This window comes from Macaca nemestrina, chromosome X (genome assembly GCF_043159975.1).
Source record: "Macaca nemestrina isolate mMacNem1 chromosome X, mMacNem.hap1, whole genome shotgun sequence".
Taxonomy (NCBI): Eukaryota; Metazoa; Chordata; class Mammalia; order Primates; family Cercopithecidae; genus Macaca; species Macaca nemestrina.
The window spans coordinates 39,240,685-39,256,177 of NC_092145.1; positions in this window are offsets into that span (position 1 = coordinate 39,240,685).

The window sequence follows — 15,493 nt, forward strand, 5'->3', positions numbered from 1 at the left end:
TCCAATATAATAATAAAAATAATCCTTTCTCTCTTATTATAATCATGACATGATGAACAGTAATTACTTGGTGGGCATAGAGGATGGGAGTCATATATCAAGACACAGTCCAGTACATAATAGTTTTGTAATAAATCGTTGTTGAACTCATAAATGGATACTACTGAATCCTCCTAGCACATGTTTCTTTCTCATCCCCAATTGATCTACATAGTATATGTTGCTTCCAAATTTTGGCTGTTGTAAACAGTGCTGCAACAAACATGGAAGTACAGATATCTCTCCAATATACAGATTTCCTTTCTTATGAGTATATACCCAGCAGTGGGATTGCTGGATCATATGGCAGCTCAATTTTTAGATTTTGAGGAACCTCCAGACTGTTCTTCATAGTGGTTGTACTAATTTACATTCTCACCAACAGTGTACAAGTGTTCCCTTTTCTCACCAGCATTTGTTATTACCTGTCTTTGAATATAAGGATGTTAACTGGGGTGAGATGATATCACATTGTGGTTTTGATTTGCATTTCTCTGATGACCAGTGATGTTGAGCACCTTTTGATGTACCTGTTTGCCATTTGTATGTCTTCTTTTGAGAAGTATATATTCAAATCTTTTGCCCATTTATTGACTGGATTATAGATGTTTTCCTATAGAGTTGTTTAAGCTCCTTATATATTCGGATTATTAATCCCTTGTCAGATGTGTAGTTTGAAACTATTTTCTCCCATTCTGTGGTCTGTCTCTTCACTTTTGTGGATTGTTTCCTTTGTTGTGCATATTAATGAATAAAGAAATTATAGTACTTATACACAATGGAGTACTATTCACTCATAAAAAAGAATGAGATACTATCATTTGCAACAACATGAATTTAACTGGAGGTCACTATGCTACACAAAATAAGCCAGGTACAGAATGCTCTTACTTATTTGTGGGATCTAAAAATAAAAATGATTGAACTCATGTACATAGAGAGTAGAAAGATGGTTACCAGAGACTGGAGAAAGGTAGTGGGGAAGGGTGAGGGGGATGTAGGGATGGTTAATGGGTACAAAAGATACTTAGAAATAATCAATAAAACCTAGTAATTGATAGCACAAAAGGGTTACTATAGTCAGTAATAACTTAATTGTACATTTTTAAATAACTTAAAGAGTGTAACTGGATTGTTTGTAACTCAAAGGATAAATGCTTGAGGGACTGAACACCCCATTCGCCATGATGTGCTTATTTTGTATTGCATGCCTGTATGAAACTGTGTAACGTACCTGAGAAATATATACATCTACTATGTACTCACAAAAATTAAAATAAAAAATTTAAAAAATAAATGTCGTGTGTTCTTCAAATTCAAATTTAATATCTTTTCGACTTCTATTTGAATGGACATTCTCAAATATGAGAAAAGCTGCATACTTCTGACAGTTGCCTACGTCTCCATTCTAGACAAGTTTTATAAATCCGTGGTGTATTCAAGTTAGGAAGTGTTTAATCTTAAGAAACAAAGAAAAATTGAGCCTGAATAAACATGATATAATTTCCACAAGAATAAGTCAGTGTCTGTATTATTCAACATTATATCCCCATTTCTGATCATAATACCTGGAACTTGGTGGATTTTTGATAAATATTTACAGAGCAATTATGTGCAATACAGATATGTCATCTATTTCTCCACTGATTATCAGGATTGATTTGGGATGTATTGGTAAGTGAAATATTTGAATCAAATAAGAGAAATGCATCTTACTTTAAATAATTGGACATAGCTGTTCTATATTATAGGGAAGGATCAGCAAACATTTTCTGTAAGGAGCCAGATAGTAAATATTTTCATCTCTATGGCAGTATAGTCTGTCTCAATGATGCAACTCTACCATTATAGCACTGAAGCAGCCATAAACAATATATAACAAATGGGTGTGATTGTGTTTTCAATTAGACTTGATTTACAAAAACAAAGGGAAGTCTGCATTTGGCCTGTGGTCAGTAGTTTGCTGATCCCTGTTATAGAGGAATTTGTGAAAGATCTGTAATGTTATAAGATAATTTATTTCATCTAGACCAACAGTTCTCAATATTTTGGTCTCAGGACCTCTTTATACTTTAAAAATTATTGAGGAGTCTAAAATGCTTTTTTGGTTTTATGTGGTTTATATCTATAAATATTTGCCATATTAGAAATTTAAGGATTAGAGACTTAAATGTTAGACTTAAAACCATAAAAACCCTAGAAGAAAACCTAGGTAATACCATTCAGGACATAGGCATGGGCAAGGACTTCATGTCTAAAACACCAAAAGCAATGACAACACAAGCCAAAATTGACAAATGGGATCTAATTAAACTAAAGAGCTTCTGCACAGCAAAAGAAACTACCTACCATCAGAGTGAACAGGCAACCTACAGAATGGGAGAAAATTTTTGCAATCTACTCATCTGACAAAGGACTAATATCCAGAACCTATAACGAACTCAATCAAATTTACAAGAAAAAAACAAATAACCCCATCAAAAAGTGGGCAAAGGATATGAACAGACACTTCTCAAAAGAAGACATTCATACAGCCAACAGACACATGAAAAAATGCTCATCATCACTCTCCATCAGAGAAATGCAAATCAAAACCACAATGAGATACCATCTCACACCAGTTAGAATGGCAATCATTAAAAAGTCAGGAAACAACAGGTACTGGAGAGGATGTGGAGAAATAGGAACACTTTTACACTGTTGGTGGGACTGTAAACTAGTTCAACCATTGTGGAAAACAGTGTGGTGATTCCTCAAGGACCTAGAACTAGAAATACCATTTGACCCAGCCATCCCATTACTGGGAATATACCCAAAGGATTATAAGTCATGCTACTATAAAGACACATGCACACGTATGTTTATTGTGGCACTATTCACAATAGCAAAGACTTGGAATCAACCCAAATGTCCATCAGTGACAGACTGGATTAAGAAAATGTGGCACATATACACCATGGAATACTATGCAGCCATAAAAAAGGATGAGTTCATGTTCTTTGTAGGGACATGGATGCAGCTGGAAACCATCATTCTCAGCAAATTATCGCAAGAACAGAAAACCAAATACCGCATGTTCTCACTCATAGGTGAGAATTGAACAATGAGATCACTTGGACACAGGAAGAGGATCATCACACACAGGGTCCTATTGTGGGGAGGGGGTAAGGGGGAGGAATAGCATTAGGAGATATACCTAATGTAAACGATGAGTTAATGGGTGCAGCACACCAATGTGGCACATGTATACATATGTAACAAACCTGCACGTTGTGCACATGTACCCTAGAACTTAAAGTATAATAAAAAAAAAAAAAGAAATTTAAACTGGGAAATTTTCAAAAGATATTTATTTCTTAATTCACTTAAAAAATAAACCTATTACATTAATATAAATTACTTTTTCACGAAATGTGACTATACTTTCAAAACTGAAAAAAAGTGGAAAGAATGACATTCTTTCACATTTTTGCAACTCTTTTTTATATAGACAGCTGGATTTTAATAACAGCTGTTGCATTCAATCAGTTGTTTGGTTGAAGCATATGAAGAAAATTCAGCCTCACACAGATATGTATGTGGAAAAGGAATGACACTGCAGATCCCCTGAAAAGACTTCAGAGACTCCCAAGCCTTCTCAGAACACAATTTGAAAACTGCTGTTTTAAACCTATGGAGTGGCAAATGGAAGAATAAGTAAACAAGTGACTTTGAATGCAGTAGTGTTTTGGCTACAATAATGCTACTTATAAGGAGTCTATTATTTCCCAGTTGCATCCTTACCTCTCACTTCCCCAATCACGCCAACACTAATATTGGCACACCTCGTTTGTGAGCATTTCTTCAAGGCTTTTCTCCCACAGTACAATCGCCCCTCTGTAATTACCTGATAGAAAGCAGAAGACAGTGCTCCAAACCAGTCGTTGTTAGAGACTTTGACTACCATATAAGGAGAGACAAAAAAAAAAAAAAAAAAAAAAAAAAAAACCTAAACAGGTAGCTAGAGCTCAGAAAAGCCTGGAGTTTAGGGGGAAGAGGAGTAGAGCGCAAATCAGCATTTATTGCTAGCAACCTGTGATTCGTTTTATAAATGTGAGCTCATAGCAACCACAAGAGAGGGGTGTTGTTATACTAATTTTTCAGAGTAGGGAACGGATACTCTGAGAGGTTATCCTCCTTGCCCAAAGTTATACAGTTCTTCTTAAGGTGAGAACCTGTTGTTTTATCTTCTATAACACACTGACACAGGTATTCAGTCAATGTTTGTAAAACAGAAAAGTCATGTTTTAGAGGTTAGGAAATTGAGTACCATAGAATTTCATGTGGTTTGGGAGAAGTGGGATTTCTAAACTCTGAATAACTGGAATTAAGAGAACTAGGCTAATTAGATCAAGATATAAGCACCTATACAGTGAGGACATTGGACCAAATGATCATTCATATTCTCTACTTATTCTAATATTCTATAAGTCAGGAAGTTATAAATCTGATGTATACATAAAGTATCTGACCAAGGATTCTTTTTATATGCACCGCTAAGGTGGAAGTCAATATTAGTCCTGAGTCTATAGCTATAAATTGTTATATAGATAAAGTTGCTTAGAAAATGAAGGAAAGGAATTATCATTTATTGGATGCCTAAGGTGTGCTAGGCACACTATGCTTGGTACTACTTTCTGTCATTAGTTTAGCAGGGAGAGAGAAAAGTAGCTGTAGATCCTGGCTTCTTATTGACAAGAGTTTACTGAGCACCTACTATGTTCAGAGAGTTTTGAATATGTGCTAAGGAGATTGAAAAGGTCAGAAGCAAAAAAATAAAAATAAAAATAAAAATAAAAGTGTGATTAATGACTTTCTGTCTGTAGTTATGTTAATTTTGTATGCCCTTTGTACCTTATGGAAAAGCTTTGTAAATATTCATTCGGGATAGAATAGAAATCCATATACTAATAGAATTGACCGGAAATAATATAAAAGTAAGTGGTGGACTGAATTCAGGTATGAGATAGGGAGAAATGAATGAAGAAGCGTCAGTAAGTAGGGACAGGAAATAATTAAATTCAGCAATGCTCGGAAGAGACAGTCAGAGACACTTCTGATTGTGAGAACCAAAAAGAGAGCACAGAGTGTTGAGAGCTATGCTGAATTTGTAATTCAGAGTAATTACAAAATACATGACTATAGAATCAGTATAAATAAGTATATTTCCTCAGTATTCGGGGAAGAAGAAAGTACAATATAATTAAGGTGAGACCTCTCCAGGGGTCAAACAAAGGAAAAAATGTGGTGTAGAAGAAATTTTAAAGGTTACATCTGCCATATAAAAATTTTATGAATATAGAAAAAGCACATCACCCTTTCTAGGTCTCAGTTTCCTCACCAACAAAATGATTTCACACATAATTTTATTTATATAATTTTATGATATCTTCTAGAGAGGGGATAAACTTCATAAAACATGTTACATATCTATAATGTATTGACTTGTACATATCATATTTCATTGAATCTAAACAGACATTGATTCTAAAACACACTATCATTCAAGGTGCCACTAAGAAAGAAAGGAAAAACACTTCCAATTACAGTTGTAAGACACCACCAATTATAAGGTCCATTCTAATATGAAAGCTATTAAAATCTAAAAAATGTGCATTTCAGAATTGATGAAATATGGCAATAAAATCAAAGAAATTTATAATTCAGGGATGAACTAATTTCTCATCTGTATTTGTCAAGTGATAGGCTATTGCTGAAAACTCTGGGGTCAAGAAAGAATTGAAAAGCAGTGGCATTATTCACCATGCTATACCTTAGAGAGGCTCTTAAAACTAATGGATTGTTATCGAAGGGCACAATAGTAAAAAAAGAGAAGAAAGAAGAAACAAACATGACACTGTGCTAGGCCATTTGCAAACCTAATTTTATTTGTTCCTCCTTATAACTCTAAGAAGTCATTATTATTATGAAGCTCTTTGGACTTTTGGAAATAGTGTGGGATTTGTATTCAGGAAGACATGGATTGAAATCCTGAATCTACCATGTGCTGTGTGATCTTGGACAAGATACACAACATACTCTGTGGTAAAATATAGAAAGTAATATAAAGAGAAAATGAGATTCAGAAGGAAGGAAGGAAGGAAGGAAGGAAGGAAGAAAGGAAGGAAAGAAGGGAGGGAGGAAGGGAGTGAAGGAGTCCATTAAAATGATACTAACACTGAAAAATTAATCTATTAAAGAACAAAGATCTTCACATTGGGTTAAAAATCAAAATAAGACAGTGACAAAAAAGATGAGCAAATAATTTTTAGATAAAATTATTTACTGTGTTATAAGCAGCATGCAAAACACTTTATATAATGTATACAAAATATACATTAAACTCTGTGGCCTTCATAACCTTCAAACATAACATGAGCTGGGCTCAATTTAATAATGAGTTAGAAAAAGATTATGTAATTTGCCCAATGCTACGAATCAGTACATGGTAGAATCAGATTTTTAAATCATGTCTCTCAAATGCACAACAAATAAACAACGCTGGGTGTGGTTGCTCTTGCCTGTAATCTCAGCACTTTGGGAGACCAAGGAAAGAAGATTGCTTGGGGCCAGGAGTTTGAGTACAGCCTGGGCAACATAGCAGGACCCCATCTCTACAAAACATTTTTAAAAATACACCGGTGTGATATATTGTTCCTGTAGTTCGAGCTACTCATGAGACCGAGGCTAGGGGATCACTTGAGTCCAGGAGTTCAAGGCTGCCATGAACTATGACCACACAACTTTACTGTGGCCTGGGCAACATGGTGAGAATCTGTCTCATAAAAAAAAAAGAATTAAACAAGAATAAATAATATAAATAAGAACATTAATAAGATTATTTATTAGATAGTGAACATTGTACCTTACAGAATAAAAATGCAAGTTCCTTCTGATTAATTAGACTATGACTATTTTCCTAAAACACAAAATATACAGATCACATTCTCTGACCACAAAGCAATAAAAATGAAAATAAACAAAAATTCTAGAAAATTGGATTATGAAAATAATAAATAAACTTTTAAATAACTTATTGCTCAAAGGGGAAAAGAAAAAATACTACCTACAAGCTATACTTACAATAATTTATATTTATAAATGCTCTTTGTATTAACTATTAAGAATAACAATGTATTACCTAGACTCAAACTCAAAAGAGCAAATAAAAGACAAAACAGATCCAAGGAAAATAGAAATAATTAGAAAAGATTAAATCATAAACATATGATTTAGAGAGCAGAAAAAAACAATAAGTACTATAATATGTAGTTCTGTGAAATTTCCAGTAAAATGTATAATTCTCTCACTAGCCTAGGCAAGTATATTATACAAAAATATCAAATATGCAAAGTAAGGAATGAGATAAATGATGTACACATAGCTATGTAAGCAATTAAAAAGCAAAAGATAAAACTTCTAGGAAAAATAACAAATGCACAAGGAAGAAAAGTTTAAGTCCTACTAAAAACATAAAAATAATTTAATCAATATAAGTAAATTTAAACATATACCTTGTTTGTGGATAAACATAAATAAATTTAATGATATGTCTTGTTTATGAACAGGAAATAAAATATCCTAAAATAATCTCAATAAAAGAAAAGAGGTTTAATTGACTCACGGTTCCACATGGCTGGGTCGACCTCAGGAAACTTAACAATTATCATGGAAGGTGAAGGGGAAGAAAGTACCTTCTTCACAAGGTGGCAGGAGAGACAGAGCACACAGGGAAAACTACCACTTTTAAATCATCCGATCTCATGAGAACTCCCTTAGTATCACTGGAAGGGCATGGGGGAAACTGCCTCCATGATCCAATCACCTCCCACCAGCTCCCTCTGACAAGGGGATTACGGGGGTTACAATTCAAGATGAGATTTGGGTGGAGACACAGAACCAAACAATATCATTCCATCACTAGCCCCTCCAAAATCTCATGTCCTTTTCATATTCCAAAACCAATCATGCCTTCCCAACAGTCCCCCAAAACCTTAGCTCATTGCATCATTAACTCTAAAGCCTAAGTCCAAAGTCTCATTTGAGACAAGGCAAATCCCTTCTGCCTATAAGCCTGCAAAACCAAAAAAAAAGTTAGTTACTTCCAAGATACAGTGGGGATACAGGCATTTGTTAAATGATCCCTTTCCAAATGGGAGAAATTGGCCAAAACAAAGGAGCCACAGGCCCCATGTAAATCTGAAACCTGGAAAGGCACTCATTAAATCTTAAAGCTCCAAAATAATCTCCTTTGACTTCATGTCTCACATCCAGGGTATGCTGATGCAAGGGGTGGGCTCCCAAGGCCTTGGGCAGTTCTGTCCCTGTGGCTCTGCAGGGTTCAGTCCCCATGGCTACTTTCACAGGCTGGCATTGAGTGCCTGTGGTTTTTCCAGGCACACAGTGAAATCTCTCCGTGGATTTACCGTCCTGGGGTCTGGAGGACAGCAGCCCTCATTTCACAGCTCCACTAGGCATTGTGCCAGTGGGGACTCTGTGTTGGGGCTCCAATCCCACATTTCCTAGGCAGAGATTCCCAACCCTCCATTCTTGCCGTCTGCACACCCAGAGGCTCAAAACCATGCAGAAATTACCAAGCCTTGGGGATTGCAACTTCAGAAGCAATGGCCTGAATTGTTTATGGACCCCCTTTAGCAGTGGCTGGAGCTGGAGCAGCTGGGACACAGGGCACAATGTCCTAAGGCTGCACAGAGCAGCGGGGCCCTGGGCCCAGCCTACAAAACCATTTTTCCTCATAGGCCTTTGGGTCTGTGATGGGAGAGTGATATGGTTTAGCTCCATGTCCCCATCCAAATCTCATCTCAAATTGTAATCATAGGTATTGAGGGAGGGATCAGGTGGGATGTGATTGGATCATGGGGGTGGTTCCCCTATGCTGTTGTTGTGATAGTGAAGGAGTTCTCACGACATCTGATGGTTTTATAAGTGTTTGATAGTTCCTCCTTCACATTCATTCTTTCTCTTCTGTCACCACGTAAGACATGCCTTGCCTCCCCTTCTGCCATGATTGTAAGTTTCCTGAGGCCTCCCCTGCCATGAGGAACTGTGAGTCAATTAAACCTCTTTTCTTTATGAATTTCCCAGTCTCAGGTAGTATCTTTATAGCAGTGTGAAAATAGACTAATACAGAGGAGCTGCCCTGAATATCTCTGAAATGCCCTGGAGATATTTTATTCATTGTATTGGCTACTAAACATTCAGCTTCTCATTACTTATGCAAATTTCTGCAACAGACTTGAATTTCTCCCCAGAAAGTGGGTTTTTGTTTTCTACCACATGGTCAGGCTACAGATTTTTCACTGTTATGCTCTGCTTCCTTTTTAAACATAATTTTCAAATTAAAATCATCTTTGTTAATACGTATGACTGTACATGTTCACAAAAGGCCAGATCACCTCTCAAATGCTTTGCTGCCTAGAAATTTCTTCTTCCAGATACCCTAAATTATCTCTCTCAAGTTCAAAGTTTAACAGATCTCTAAGGCAGGGGCAAAATACCACCAGACTCTTTGCTAAAGTATAGCATGAGTGACCTTTACTCCAGTTCCCAATAAGTTCTTCATCTCCATCTGAGACCACCTCAGCCTGGACTTCATTGTCCATATCACTCTCAGCATTTTGGTCAAAACCATTCAACAAGACTCTAGGAAGTTCCACAGTTTCCTACATCTTCCTGTCTTTTTCTGAACCATCCAAGCTGTTCCAACCTCTGCCTGTTATCCAGCTCCAAAGTCACTTTCACATTTTCAGGTTACCTTTATAGCAATGCCCCACTCATGGCACGAATTCTCTGTATTAGTCTGTTTTCATGCTGCTTTAAAGATACTACCTGAGACTGGGTAATTTATACAGGAATGAGGTTTAGTTGACTCACAATTGCACAAGACTAGAGAGGCCTCAGGAAACACAATCATGGCAGAAGGCAAAGGAGAAGCAAGAACCTTCTTCACAAAGCCTGAGGAGAAAGAGAGATCAATAGGGAAACTGCCACGTTCAAACCATCAGATCTTGAGAGAACTCCCTCACTGTCAAGAGAACAACATAAGGGAAAACCACCCCCATGATCTAATCACCTCCCATGATTGTAGACTACATATATATAGTCTTCAAGACTATATATATAGACTATCTATCTATATAGATAGATAGTATCTATATAGATAGTATACTATATAAATAGTATATATATAGATAGTATACTTTATATAATCATATATCTCTATATAGTCTACAAGACTATATATAAAGACTATATATATATAGTCTATGAGAAACCACATTTGGCTGACTCAGCATGTGAATAGATTTATTTTCACAGAGAAACTGAAAGAAAGTGAAGCCTTATTAAAATACTCAAGTTCATTTAAGGATAAGTACAAGAATAATAACACAGTTTGATACTCAACAAGTTATATGTTTTAACTCTTAGGTTCCCCATTACTTGAAAGATTGTATCAATTGTCCTTCCCTTGATTCTCTATTCTCTCATCCAGGTTCTATGTGAATCTCTTTGTGAAGTTGACATCAAAAGGTAGAAATAGAACTACCCGTTAGCTACGTTAATGAGATTGGAATTGGGGAGAATTATTAAAAAGGAAGATCAAGATATGAGAATCAGTTGCATAAAACTGATAATCAAAGCCATTATAATGGCTTAAGTTTCTCAGAGAGTGAAAAACAAACAAAAAGATTAGAATTGCAGGTCTCCAATAGTTAAGAAGGGGAACGGAGAGTAATAGTGAAGGAGACAGAAAAAATTAGTCAGAGATAGGTAAAGGAAAAGGATAGTGCAGTGATGAGAATGAAAAAAAAAAAAAAAGCAGAGGAAAAGAGTTAAAATAAATACATAAAATATCTAGCAACCTTAGAGAAGCCTATTTCAATGGAATGGCAAGGGTAGAAGTCATCTGTTGAAAAAAAAGAAGAAGAAGAAGAAGAAAAGTGGAGAAGAAATGGAGATAGGCAGCATGTATTGACTCTATAATTGAGAGTTTGTCGAAGAAAAGAAAGAGATAAATATAGTTGTAGATAGCAGGGTTAAATGGCATGAACTGACTGTCAGTTGATTGTCACTTGAGGAAGCATATGCCAGTATGGAGAGATAGTTGGGTTATTAGAAATAGTGGTTCTTTTGGTAGAGGGTTTTGAATTAGAAATTCAGTTAGTCCTCAATTTAGAAGCTCGTGGATACTTTCACCTGGGGAGTCTAAACCCAGAATGAGTTACTTCCTGAAACTCATCCCTCAGGAAAGCATTGAATCAATCCACATCCCAGGTTGTCATTCCAATTGACCCTGTATATCCCAAAACTAAACCTCAGCCTTCAATTGAGGCACTAATTTGGTTGCTTGATGTCTTAATATTTCTTTGGATAACCGAACACCTCTTTGAGTACAGTCCTGGAATGTTTATAGCTACAACCAATGGGCTATCCTAGGACAGATAGGATTTATCCTAATTTTGCTCACCCAGTCAATAGATTAATTGGAAATCTCAAACTTACTTTTTAAGTGAAGACATCCATTGGCTTTAATTTCATATAAACCAGGTCTGAGTCTAGAAGCTGTCAAGTTGAAACAAAAGTTCAAATTTCCTAGGCTTTGAAATGGCTTTGATTTCACATTGTCCTCTGCTAGCTGGAGGAACTGACCCATTAAGTCTGCTTGTCTCCTGATGGTGACAATGAATTATTCCATTCCATAGCACTGGATTGTCACAAGCTACCAAAAATGTACTGTAAACTACAACTTATATGGCATGTCCAAGGAAGGGCCAGCAGGAATCATACCCAAGGAGCTACTCAGATTTGACATGGGCAGTAGGGATTGTGTCTAAATGGTGAACTAACCCTTTCCGATACAATGGCTTTAGGTCTGTTGTGGCACTTAGCACAGGATAGGGCACATCATATGAAGTTCATATTTGCATTGAAGCTGAGCTGAAGTTTAATTTCACCATTCAGCTGAACATAAAAATAAATAAAATTGCACCTATACCCAAAACAAGTTAGGAAAACCTGATGAAAAGCAGCAATTAGCTATTTGAATTCTTGTTTAATCATATAAAAACCTATTTGAGAGTACAGACAGAGACTTCTTTTCAGGAGAGAAATACAGAAATAAGGGTTGAAACATTTGAGTGGTATCAGAAAGGATTGAATTAGAGAATTGTTTAGCTCCCTTCAAATGCTTGTTTTTATTCCATTTTCAGTAATGTCCCCATCCTAATCTCATTGCAAATTGTAATATCCAGATATTGAGGGAGGGATCAGGCAGGTGGTGACTGGATCATGGGGGTGGTTTCACCCATGATGTTCTTGTGATAGTGAAGGAGTTCACATGAGATCTGATGGTTTTATAAGTGTTTGACAGTTCCTCCTTCACATTTGCTCTCTGTCTCCTGCCAACTTTCTGACTTGGGTTCCAGTAAATGCTTATAGAGAGAGAAAGTACTGGACATGCAGACTGTGAGTATTTTAACAACTATGATAATTACTTATGACTGTGAATTAATAGACAATTCTGTCAGTGATTATCAATTTACTTGGCTAAATGGCAGACAATTACTTAGCTAACAATATGGCTATATTAAACATATTTTATGAAATTTTGAGTTGTAGGAAGTAAAGGATCATGTGGTATTTGATTGGGAAATGGTGATAAAAGGGAAAAGAACAGTTGGTTCATATCCTCTTAAAACATTTATTATTATTCCTCCTTTTAGAAGTTCTTCACTTTTGTGTGGCCATGAAGTTCCCCCTTCAGCGTTGCGCCAAAATTAAGTACTTTTTATTACTTTTTATTATCCCAATAAAACAGAGCAGCTGATCTTAGACAGTTAATCAGGAGCAATGTATATTATTGAATTAATTCATATAAAAGTGTAATTCTCCCAGAGTTACATTCATTTCCAAAATATATATCCCCAATCCCTAATTCATGCAGTAGGACAAATTAAAATAAAAGTAGAAAGGCAGTAGGAAGGGCAGGTGACCAACCATAGGTAGGCTGAGTTTTTCTGGGAATTTGTTCTGAAATCTATTCTCTGAAACTGTGTCTGCCATTAACTGTTCTTTCTTTTCTTCCACAACTGAACCTGAATAATTTCTTCTTTCTTTTTTTTTCTTTTTTTCTTTCTTTTTTATCTTTTTTGAGATGGAGCCTTGCTCTGTCACCCAGGCTGGAGTGCAGTGGCACGGTCTCAGCTCACTGCAACCTCCGCCTCCCAGGTTCACACCATTCTCCTGCCTCAGCCTCCAGAGTAGCTGGGACTACAGGCGCCCACCACCACGCCCGGCTAATTTTTTTGTATTTTTAGTGGAGATGGGGTTTCATCATGTTAGCCAGGATGGTCTCGATCTCCTGACCTCGTGATCCACCCACCTCGGCCTCCCAAAGTGCTGGGATTACAGGCATGAGTCACCGCGCCTGGCCTGAACCTGAATAATTTCTAAAAGTTCTAAGATTTTTTTTACAATATTTCCTGTTTAATAAGTAACATTAGGACTTCAGCCTAAGAATAGAAAAATTAAGGCTCAGAATCCTCTTTGTGCATGTCTTGTGTAAGTTGGTTATTTGAAAGTCTGGACTCACCTGCATTAGTGCTAAGAGCTGCTGCACTAGTGTTAAGAAATCCCTTTATTTTTAAATTTTGGTGATCCTCTTTGGTCCAATGAATGGTGTGATTTTCTATTGTCCAGGTTTTATGGATCAAATTAATATAATACATAGACCGGGCACAGTGCCTCACACTTGAACCCATGAAGTGGAGGTTGCAGTGAGCCAAGATCATGCTGCTGCACTACAGCCTGGGCAACAGAGTGATACTCTGTCTCAAAAAAATATATATTAATATATAACATAAAGGGGAATTTCTAGTAAAGCTAAAACAAACAAACATTAAGAACCTCTGGGTGGTGCATGGTGGCAGAATACAAGGCTCCAACAATTGTCCCCCCAGAAAGGTCACCAATTTAACAACTATCTGCACAGAATAAACACCTTCATAAGAACCAAAAATCAGGTGAACACTCAGAGTACTTGGTTTTAACTTTATATCGCTGAAAGAGGTACTGAATAGATTTAAAAAAAAAAAAAAAAAAAGAACAGTCCTAAATTGCAGATGCTATGCCTCCCCCACCCTGAGAAGGGGTTCTTGGTGGTGTGGAGAGTATTTCTTGGCCCTGGGGGAGGGAGAGAACAGCAATTGTGAGGTATTGAACTCTATGATGTCCAGTTACAGCAGAAAGGAAAACTGGATCAAACTCAGATGACTCCTGCTCACAGAGGGTTCATTTAAACCAGCGCTGGCCTTAGGGGAATTACCAGTCCTAGTGGTCTGAACTTGAATTTCCACAAACTTCACCACCTAGAGTTATGATGCTTTGTGTCTCTGAGTAAACTTGAAAGGTAGTCTAGGCCATAAGGACTGCAAATCTTAGGTGAGTCCTAGTGGTGAACTAGGCTGAGAGACACTGGACTGGGGGAACACACAACATACTGAGACACCAGATGGGGCAGCAAAGGGAGTGCTGGCATAACCACTGCCCTAATGCCAGGCTGCACAGCTCACAGCTCCAAAAGAGACCCCTTCCAACCACCTGAGGAGAGAAGAAGGAAGAGTGGGGAGCACTGTGTGTTGGATCTTGGTTACCATCTCAGCCACAGCACAATAAGTCAGATTCGGTGAGGCCCCTGTTACAGGTTGTAGCTCCCAGAAAACATTACTAGACACACCCTGGGGCAGAAAGGAATCTGCTGTCTTGAAGGAAAGCACCCAGTCCAGGCAGCATTTATCATCTGCTAACCAAAGAGCCCTTTGGCCCTGAATAACCAGCAGTGATACCCAGATACTTCCCCAAGGGCCTTGGGTGAGCCTCTGATACTTCCTGGCTTCAGATGAGACTCAGCACACTACCAGTTGTAGTGGCTATGGGGGCAAAACTCCTTCAGCTTGAGAAAAGCAGAGGGAAAAGTAAAGGGGACTTTGTCTTGCATCTTAGGTACTAGCTTGATTGTTTGTAACTCAAAGGATAAACGCTTGAGGGGATGAATACCTTCTTCTCCATGATGTGCTTATTTCACATTGTTTGCCTGTATCAAAACATCTCATGTACTTCATAAATATATATACCTAATTTACCTATAAAAATTTAAAAAAATAAAAGTAGAAAATAAAAAGAACGTTTACAATGCAGGGAAAGTATCTTAAGCAATTGCTTTATTCTTTTCTGGGTGGGATTGAGAGTGGGAATAAAAGGAGAGGGATGATATTTTGATATAAACAGCATTTTATTTCTTCGGAAAGGAAAATAGTGGTCAAGGGGGCTAAAGCCACAGTTGCTTTCTGCAAGGCAACTTATGACTTCATTGATGCCCCTCCCCAGATTTCGGATA